This window comes from Pyrus communis, chromosome 2 (assembly GCF_963583255.1).
Source record: "Pyrus communis chromosome 2, drPyrComm1.1, whole genome shotgun sequence".
Lineage (NCBI taxonomy): Eukaryota > Viridiplantae > Streptophyta > Magnoliopsida > Rosales > Rosaceae > Pyrus > Pyrus communis.
In genome coordinates, this window is record NC_084804.1 from 21,124,074 (window position 1) to 21,133,458 (window position 9,385).

Genomic DNA, 9,385 nt, shown 5'->3' on the forward strand with positions numbered 1-9,385 from the left:
GTAAAGGGCGCATCAGGTCTTCAGCGATGAAGTACGTTCAGTTGATGAAGTCGTTGGCACAATGAGCAAATGCGAGTTTCAAATCAACAAAAGAATGCATAAAAGGTAAAACTCACAAAACCTCGCAATGGTAAAACCCAAGGTGGGATAAAAACTCATAGACTAAGGAGACAAGTGAGAAGTTGCATTAAGTCAAAACTAAATGTCTTCTAGACGCAATACTAGTAGAAAAAACACTTTGCGCGACGTAGGTACCTTCGTCGCTCAAAGTCAAAAATCGTTGCTTGAAAAATAGCGCAACGAAACCTTCATTGCATGTTAACCGTCATGCCAAGGCAGTGACAGTAGGGTTTGCGCGACGAAGAAGAAACATATGTCGCACAAAGAGGCTTAGTGCGACGCACATATCTACGTCGCGCAAAGACGCAAAGACAGCTTTGTGCGATGTAAGACCTGCGTCGCGAAAAGCCAGTCTTCGTCGCGCAAACCCTTTTTTTTTTTGGCAAAAATATTTTTTATTTAATTTTTACTAAATATTGTAATTAAATTCTAAACAATAATTAATAAACCAAGAAAAAGTATTTAATTATAAAATATATAAAAATGTACATACAAGATGTCCGAATAAAAAGAAAAAACAACAAGAAGTAATCTTCTAAAGTAAACAACAAAACGATAAGATATACAAAGAAATATCAAACTATTTAGAGACCTCCAACAAACAAGGACATTGTCACTTGAAGACTTCACATTTTTTGAACACCTCCAAACAAAGGACCTTGAGAGCGAACTACTGCCCCTAATGCTTGAGCCTTAGCAATTATTGCTTCTTTCTCTATCTGCATGGACATAAGCATACGGATCAAGAAAAAAAATTTGTACTTGTATAGGTAGAACTCTTGAAAAATTATATTAAGGGGGGGTTCTTTGAGAAAAGATAAACATATGATAGATTATGAACATGCTAAATAGCCATGGATTCAATTCTACCAGCCCCAAATACCAGAGAACATATATTACTATAGGTTTCCCGGTATGTATAGACTGCACGAAAACAACTGCAAGGCTTGAAATTTCATAATGAGACATTAAACAGTAGTATTGTAAGCAATAAGAAAGAAAAAAAGCACATCCAAGCAATTTTCATGCTTAATATTTGTTTAGTAGAAAGTCTCTCATTGTAGAATCTTTAAAGCAAGTTAATCATATAATTACCGTACTGCAGGGATGAAGTTATGTTGGTGACAGGCTACTATCAACAGTTATACCTTACGAAGAGAGTGGCTGGTATGACAGACAAATGTGGGTAAAGCCACCTAATGTTAGCACCCTTCACCTTATCTTTTCTCAGTTAAGAAGGATCAAGGATGAAGTCCCTCTGGAAATGTCAACCTTCAAAGTTTAATCCACATATCTTATTCAAGTATTCAACTGAAGAAGGCTACTTAGAATAATCAAGATATGATGAAATTCAAAGAAATTAACTGATCACATAAGCCTCAACGTTCAATGATATTAACTGATCACATAAGCCTTAACGTTGATGCATATATTGCTCTAAATCAAAACCTTGAAAATTTGATTATTCTTCAAGGATGAAGTCCCTTTGGAAATGTCAACCTTCAAAGTTTAATCCACATATCTTATTCAAGTATTCAACTGAAGAAGGCTACTTAGAATAATCAAGATATGATGAAATTCAAAGAAATTAACTAATCACATAAGCCTCAACGTTCAAAGATATTAACTGATCACATAAGCCTTAACGTTCAATGGCATTAATTGATCACATAAGCCTTAACGTTAATGCATATATTGCCTCTAAATCAAAACCTCAAAAATTTGATTATGATATGGAAACTGTATCCTGTGGCATATCACTAGAGCTTAATACTCGAACAAAGTTTCTGAGAGTCGGACTATGTCCTCTGTGTGGTGTATATGTGCATATGTATGTCAAATATTAATTGAGAATGGTCATTGGAGACAGTGCAAATTTGAAGATATCTAAAATTGGTCATTAGGCAACAAAACTACATAACTCTTGACCTTTAACTAGTTAAAACCAGCAATTGAAAGCCCTAAATTTTTTTTCTGTTCTAATATTAATAATTGAGACGCAAAATCGTAGAAAATTTATGCTAAAACATTATTTCTTATCCATGTTGTATCAAAGAGGTTAACAGAACCTTATTTGAAGGATTCACTTAACCAATAGCTTAAATTAAGACAGCAAAGAAGACAACCTGAAAGCAACAACCTATACTGGAAGATAAAATCAATGAACCAACACACCACCACCAGATCTTGTAGCTTCGTCAATATAATCGATGCACTCATCAAAGTCCTGTAGATGAACAGAAAATGATAAGTCCTCATAATGGGGTTATTTAAATGAGTGTATTATGCACTTACACATGGATGGAAATTGATGTATAAGCACCAATGCATTTATCTGGGGTTGAAAATTAAAACTAGATTGATCAGGCAGACACGAGAAGGCGCAAAGACTAGTTTATCCGCAAATCTAGACAAGCAATGGATGAATTTAGAGGTAAGCAGTCAGCCACAAGGTATTCCTAAGTTCTAAGAACCAAACATAGAAACCACACAGGCAAAACATCATTGAACAAAACGAAAGTTGACCTAAAAAAATTCTAACTACGATAAATGGGTATATCAATGTTAAATTAAAGTCTGATTCGGCTGTACGTCAGATAAGCTTATAAAACTGGTCATAAAGGGACATAAGATACTGCAAGATAACAGCACAATAGGTCATTGCTATTTCAACTACATATGCTTTTTTTTCTCTCATAAATTACAATTCTAGGCTTGGCTATGGGTCTAAGCCTTCACTAAAAATTCTAGATATATGCTAATGTTTCATAATTTACCAATTTGGAAAGAGATCCAAGGGTAGCACATGAATGGAGATTAAAACACATATGCATATATGATAAGACATCCAATCCCTACAGAAGACAGATCAATACAAAACATATTTGACTATTTGACATGACTATCATCAAACTCTTCTTACGATACTGTAAAGCATCTAGCTTCAGCAACAATCATCTTTTCATAAACTTTATATAAAAAAGAAAAACCATGTACTATTCTTATAAGCATGAATGCATCAGAGTTCTTAAACCTACAAGGTTTTTTAACTTAATCAGATTGAACTTCTTAACCATAAAGTGAAACCTATAGTGTTTAGTAACTGCCATTTTGAAATGGAAGTAAGATGATCCAAAATGGATTAATCTCAAAGGTAAGAGATCATGGAGATAAGGAAAAATGGAAAGTGATTGATGCGAGAATTATACGCGCACAAATTAAACCCTCTTTTTATCAAATTGTAGTAAGTATGTAAGTAGGGATCGTTCTGGACCGGGGATTAGGAGGGATTGTTAATCACTTGGATTTGACTCAAAAACGTAAAAACACAATATAAAACACTAAACTAGACTCAAAGAATGCAAAACTAAACTTTAAAACACTAAGACAAACCAAAAGACTCAAAACAAGTTTAAAAGACTCAAAACTGCCTAAAAACACTAACTAGGTAGTTTCTGACCTTAAACCCAATTTTGGACGAATTTAAGATTATGGCTTGATTCAGAACACTTTAAAACATAAACTAAACAGATTCTAAGCAATTTGACATTTAAAGTAAAGGGGGATTTAGGTTTTGACGAAATTAAACTAAATGAACAAATTGTAATTAAAGCATAATGTAAATATGAATATGATGAAAGTATGGATGAATGCTAGCTAAGGGGTTCATCTCCACACATGTTATACTTGCATAATAAAATGATTTCCAATTGCATTTCAATAAACCATGAATTCTCAACACCCCAAGTTAACCGTGATGCACTAATTAACCTTCAAATCTTCCTAACGTTATTGAATTGGATGATTGTATACGACAACCCAAAACATTCCCCACAAGTTCCCTACATGATTGCATAATAGAGATACAAGCAAGAATCATTACGCTCTATGAAAATTATAAGTGTTGACGAGGCATTCGTTACTATGATTGCGTGAAACTTATGCCAAGAATTCGTTTAACGCGATTGTTTATAAGCAACCTCCACTACTTGTGAATATAAGTTCGTAACTATTAGGTGAAACTCACTTATATTCTAGCGTCATATTCATGCATGAAAATTAAGGGTGCACTCTCAATAAACATACATAAATAAGTTATCAATCAAACAGTTAAACAAATTGAATCCACAACTTATGAAACACAATTAGAAGTAATCAAATCAAAATGCAAGCATAAACATATATTTCGAATCCCCCCTAGCCAAGGGGGGTTTTAGTTCCTCATACGTACAAAACAAAGAGAATTGAAATTAAACATTGAATTCAAAGGAAAAGAAACACCTAAACATTCCAACAACTCAAACTTGAATTGTATGAACGTTTAGGCCCGCTTCTCTTCCTCTTTGTTGTAGCACAAGGTCTAAGGTGAGTTTTGGGGATTATGGATGATGTAGAATGGAGTGGGGTGGTAGGATAGGAAGGCACGGCCAAGGATTGGTGTGATGGTTGAATTTCTGCAATGTATGGAATGGTGGAATAAGGCACGGCCAAGGCTTGTGTGGATGTGTGTTTGAATGAATGAATTTCTGAATATGGAAGAGTGAGTGAGAATGAATGAATTGTGGCTGCAATGGATGCTTATTTATAGGTGAAGAAGAGGGAACATGACAACTAGGAACTTGGTGGAAAGCTGGAAATGCATGTGGAGTGGCTGCAAGGTGTGAATGATTATGAATGCATGTGCAATGTTTTGGGAGAAAATGGGAGTGCATGTGGCTGCAATGGATTAAAGGGTGAATGCATGTGCAATGATGAAGTGGGATGGCAGAAATTGTAAGGGGAATGCATGTGGAAATGCTGCTAGGTTGGAAATGAAATGCACGGCTGATTAGAATCTAGGGTGAATGTGCACGGCAATGTGTTAGAAATGGGCTGGAATGTGTGGTGGATGAATGAGATTGCATGTGGCTTTATGGTTGAATGATTAAAGGGTGCATGTGGGTGAATGTGTGGCTGATTTGTGGTGCAATGATGAAGGAATAATCTGGAAATGCAAGGTGAAATGAAGTGGAATGACAATGGCATGTGGAATGGCTGGAAAGTGGAATGGGATGCACGGCAATGATGGTGATTTTCTGGAATGATGGCAGGTTGTGTATTTGAGTGATTAGGGTGAATGTGGAGTGGCTTGTGCAGCTAGGTTATGATGATGAATGCATGTGGATTAGGTTGGAAATGCATGTGGAGTGGCTGATTAGAATCTAGGGTGCATGTGCACGGCAATGTGTTAGAATGGATGTGTGGCTGCATGTGATGAAGTGGTGATGAATGTGAATGTGGTTGAATGATTAAGTGGCTGAATTAAAGAATGGGATGCATGTGAATTAGGTTGGAAAGTGGTGGAAATGGAATGTTATGCACGGCTAGGATGGGTTGAGTGATTGAGTGTGCATGTGGCTGATTTATGAAGGGAATGCATGTGGATTAAAGTGGAATGACACCTAGGTTATGATGATGAATGCATGTGCAAAGTTGAATGGGATGCACGGTAGGTTGTTGTTGGTGTGTTATGCATGGCATGATTGGGATTAGGAAAGGTTTAAATATCCTAAAACTAAAGGGAACAAGGTTCCAACACTTTGGTCTTTAATTAGGTCTTCAATTTCGTCCAACACTTTGGCTCCAAGCATAAGCTATCCATCCTTAGCCCAAAAGTGCTCCAAAAGTCTCCAAAATGCATCTTTTTGCTCCTTTAGCCCTTTGGACCTACAAACACACGAAAATAGCTTAAAGTACTAAAATTACTAAGTACTAGCAACATAAATGCAAGAAAACAAGCAAACTAAGGCGCATAAATATGCTCCTATCAGTGATGAAACTATGTTACCTAAAACAGAAAGAGGATGACTCAATTGTTTCTCTTCCCTCTTCTTCCGCTATAGCACCGCTAATTTCTTACTTTAATGATACTCAACCAACTCAACTACATAAAATATTAAGCTAAATTACCAGAATATAATAATCCGCATTTGGGCATTTTTCTTTAAGCCATACAGTACAAAAATTATGCTAAAAGTACAAAACAATGAACTACCAAGTAAATCAGAAAGCAAAAAACCCACATCCGAAAGTACCCAGAAGCTAAAATGGGAGAAAGAATGAGAAGGGGTATTTATATGTACTTGTCATTATTGCAATCAATTTTTTGAGCAGCAATAGTAGTAATAGCAGCAGCAACTCAACCGTCACCGCCCAAATTCCAGACCCTCTTTGCCTTCTCTCTTTACACACAAACTCTCTGTCTTGGGTGGAGAATTAAATCGAAAAACCCATCTGCCAAATTAAAGGAGGAGAGAGTAAGGAATTGACGATTTGGATTCGAGAACATATATACGAAGAAAACTTTGAAAGATAGAGAGATAAACCAAAAAATCAAACATGAGAATCAAATGGCTTACCAACTGGGTAGGTTTTTAATTTCATATGCAGTTATATGAGTAATCAATATCTGAGTTGTGCATTCAATTGCTCACCTCCACTCACATTCTTGTCCAACCTTTTTATGCAATTGAACATCAGCGCCGCTAACGACGCAAATATGCCTGCAAAAAAAAATCCCAATTTGCATACACAAATAGAAAACCCTAGAAATCTAAAACAATGTAGAAACATAATTTGGGGTTCGGGTTGGACCTTGAAATATCCAAGAACGATGTGAACTGGCTGAAAACAATTCCCTTTGCAAACCCATCCTTTTCAACCATGGATTTGATTTCTTCCCTCTACAGCACAATTAATTGCACAATCATTAAATTAAATATGCAAATGATGAGATTGAATGTGTGACCCTGAAGAGGACATCGAAATTGACAGCGGCGCGAGCTTGGCCAAGATGGAGGCATGTGAAATTTTTTGGATGAAGGCAGAAATAGAGAGAAATCGAGAGATAGTGTTGGGAATGAGAGACAAGGAGTTTGAGAGAGTGATTGAAGACTGAGAAAGAGAGAGGAGGCTCAAGGCTCAGGGCTCAAGCTGCTGCGCGAGATGTGAGACACCGAGTGAGAGAAAGGGAAGAGAGACCAAATTTTTACACTCCCATTTTGTCCAAATTTGTCCAAATTTGGGGATTTTTTTTTTTAAAAAAAAAAGCGCCTAATTTTACAAAACTACCCTCACTATTTTAACACATTGCATGACACATGTATACATTATGACGTCAAGCAAAGTGGTTTTGCCCAACGACCCCATCTAGGTGTCGTTCAAGTTATATTAAAAAAAATTATTATAAAATTCTACAAAACTAATTTCAACGATCCAACCGTCAAACTTGTTTGTATATGCTTCAAGATCGCATATGCCAAAAATAAAAAAATAAAAAAAACATTCAGCGCTCAAGTAATAGGACAAAATATTTCAATGGTTATAAATGAAAAATCACGATTTAATGGTTATTTTAACTCCAATTTTGATGATTTTTTACAGTTACACTCCTTGACCCTATGTGAATACAATGAATGAACTCAATCGTCAATTTAAAATATTTACACTAGTGGATACCACAAAATCTTATGTTATACTTAATGAAAGTATAAATATACTCTTAAGTGTTAGTTAATCTATCATTTTGATGGGAAACACATTGTATGAAACTAGTTTGAACGATCCAACCATCAAACTTGTTTTATATGCTTCAAGATCGCATACACCAAAAATCGTAAAAAACAAACATGCAGAGATCAAGTAATGAGACAAAACTTTTCGACGGTTATAAACGAAAAAGCACGATTTAACGATAGTTTTAACTCTGATTTTGATGATTTTTTACAGCTACACTCATTGATCCTATATGAATACAATGAACTAATTCGATCGTCAATTTAAAACATTTACACAAGTGGATAACACAAAATCTTATGTTCTACTTAATGAAAGTATAAATAAACTCCAAGTGTTAGTAAATATATCATTTTTAATGAGATACGCATTGTACAAAACTAGTTTCAACGATCCGACCGTCAGACTTGTTTGTATATGCTTTGAGATCGCATATGCCAAAAATCACAAAAAACAAACATTCAGATATTAAGTAACGGGACAAACCTTTTCAACGGTTGTAAACAAAAAATCACGATTTAACGGTTATTTTAACTCCGATTTTGATGATTTTTTACAGCTACACTTCTTAACCCTATATGAATACATTGAACTAATTCGATCATCAATTTCAAATATTTACACAAGTGGATACCACAAAAGTAAAAGGCAATGCAAGAACCCCAAAAGAAAAGCAAAAGGTTAGGGAGTTTTAACTAAAAGCCCGCGGTACTGTTTACTTTAACAAAAAACCACATTTTTACACTAAAAAGTCAAACCTGATACTATTCACTTCACCCTTTATTTTGTCCTTATCCTTAAAACTCAAAGTTTTGAAGCCCTTTTCATTAGTTTTCCTTAAAAAAATAAAAAAAAATAAAAAAACTTTGTGCGACGAAGACTGACGTAGCGCAAAACTATTTTGCGCGACAAAGGTTTACATTCGTCGCGCAAAGTTTTTATTTTTTTCCCCTTTGCTTATGAACTAATTCGATCATCGATTTAAGATATTTACACAAGTGGATACTACAAAATCTTATGTTATACTTAATGAAAGTATAAATAAACTCCAAGTGTTAGTTTCAACGATTCGACGATTCGACCGTCAGACTTGTTTGTATATACTTTAAGATCGCATAAGCCAAAAATCACAAAAAAACAAACATGCAAAGATCAAGTAATGAGACAAAACTTTTCGACGGTTATAAACGAACAAAAATGATTTAACGGTAGTTTTAACTCCAATTTTGATGATTTTTTTACAACTATAGTCCTAGATCCTATATGAATACAATGAACTAATTTGATCAACAATTTAAAATATTTACACAAGTGGATACCACAAAATCTTATGTTATACTTAATGAAAGTATAAATAAACTCTAAGTGTTAGTGAATCTATTGTTTTGATGGGATACGCATTGTACAAAACTAGTTTCAACGATCCGACCATCAAGCTTGTTTGTATATGCTTCGAGATCGCATACGCCAAAAATCGCAAAAAACAAACATTCAGATATCAAGTAAAGGGACAAACTTTTTCGACGGATATAAACGAAAAATCACGATTTAACGGTTATTTTTACTCCGATTTTGATGATTTTTTTTGCAGCTACACTCCTTAACCCTACATGAATACAATGAACTAATTCGATTGTCAATTTAAAACATTTACACAAGTGGATACCACATAAGAAAAAGGCAATGCAAGAACCCCAAAAGAAAAGCAAAA

General features: G+C 34.9%; 1 long non-coding RNA gene across 5 annotated transcripts; it reads right to left on the minus strand.

Annotated features, from left to right (window-relative positions):
- Nucleotides 1-564: 564 nt before the first annotated feature.
- Nucleotides 565-7,096, minus strand: LOC137726056 (uncharacterized). 5 transcript variants are annotated; one of them, XR_011067587.1, is made up of 6 exons: nucleotides 6,754-7,096; nucleotides 6,594-6,662; nucleotides 6,243-6,393; nucleotides 2,247-2,347; nucleotides 1,269-1,392; nucleotides 565-839 (listed from the first exon to the last, which is right to left on the minus strand). It is a non-coding gene; the product is annotated as an uncharacterized lncRNA (long non-coding RNA). The 5 variants fall into 5 exon arrangements; XR_011067585.1 differs by having other exon boundaries at nucleotides 1,269-1,620; XR_011067584.1 differs by having other exon boundaries at nucleotides 1,269-2,347.
- Between the last annotated feature and the right edge of the window lie 2,289 nt (nucleotides 7,097-9,385).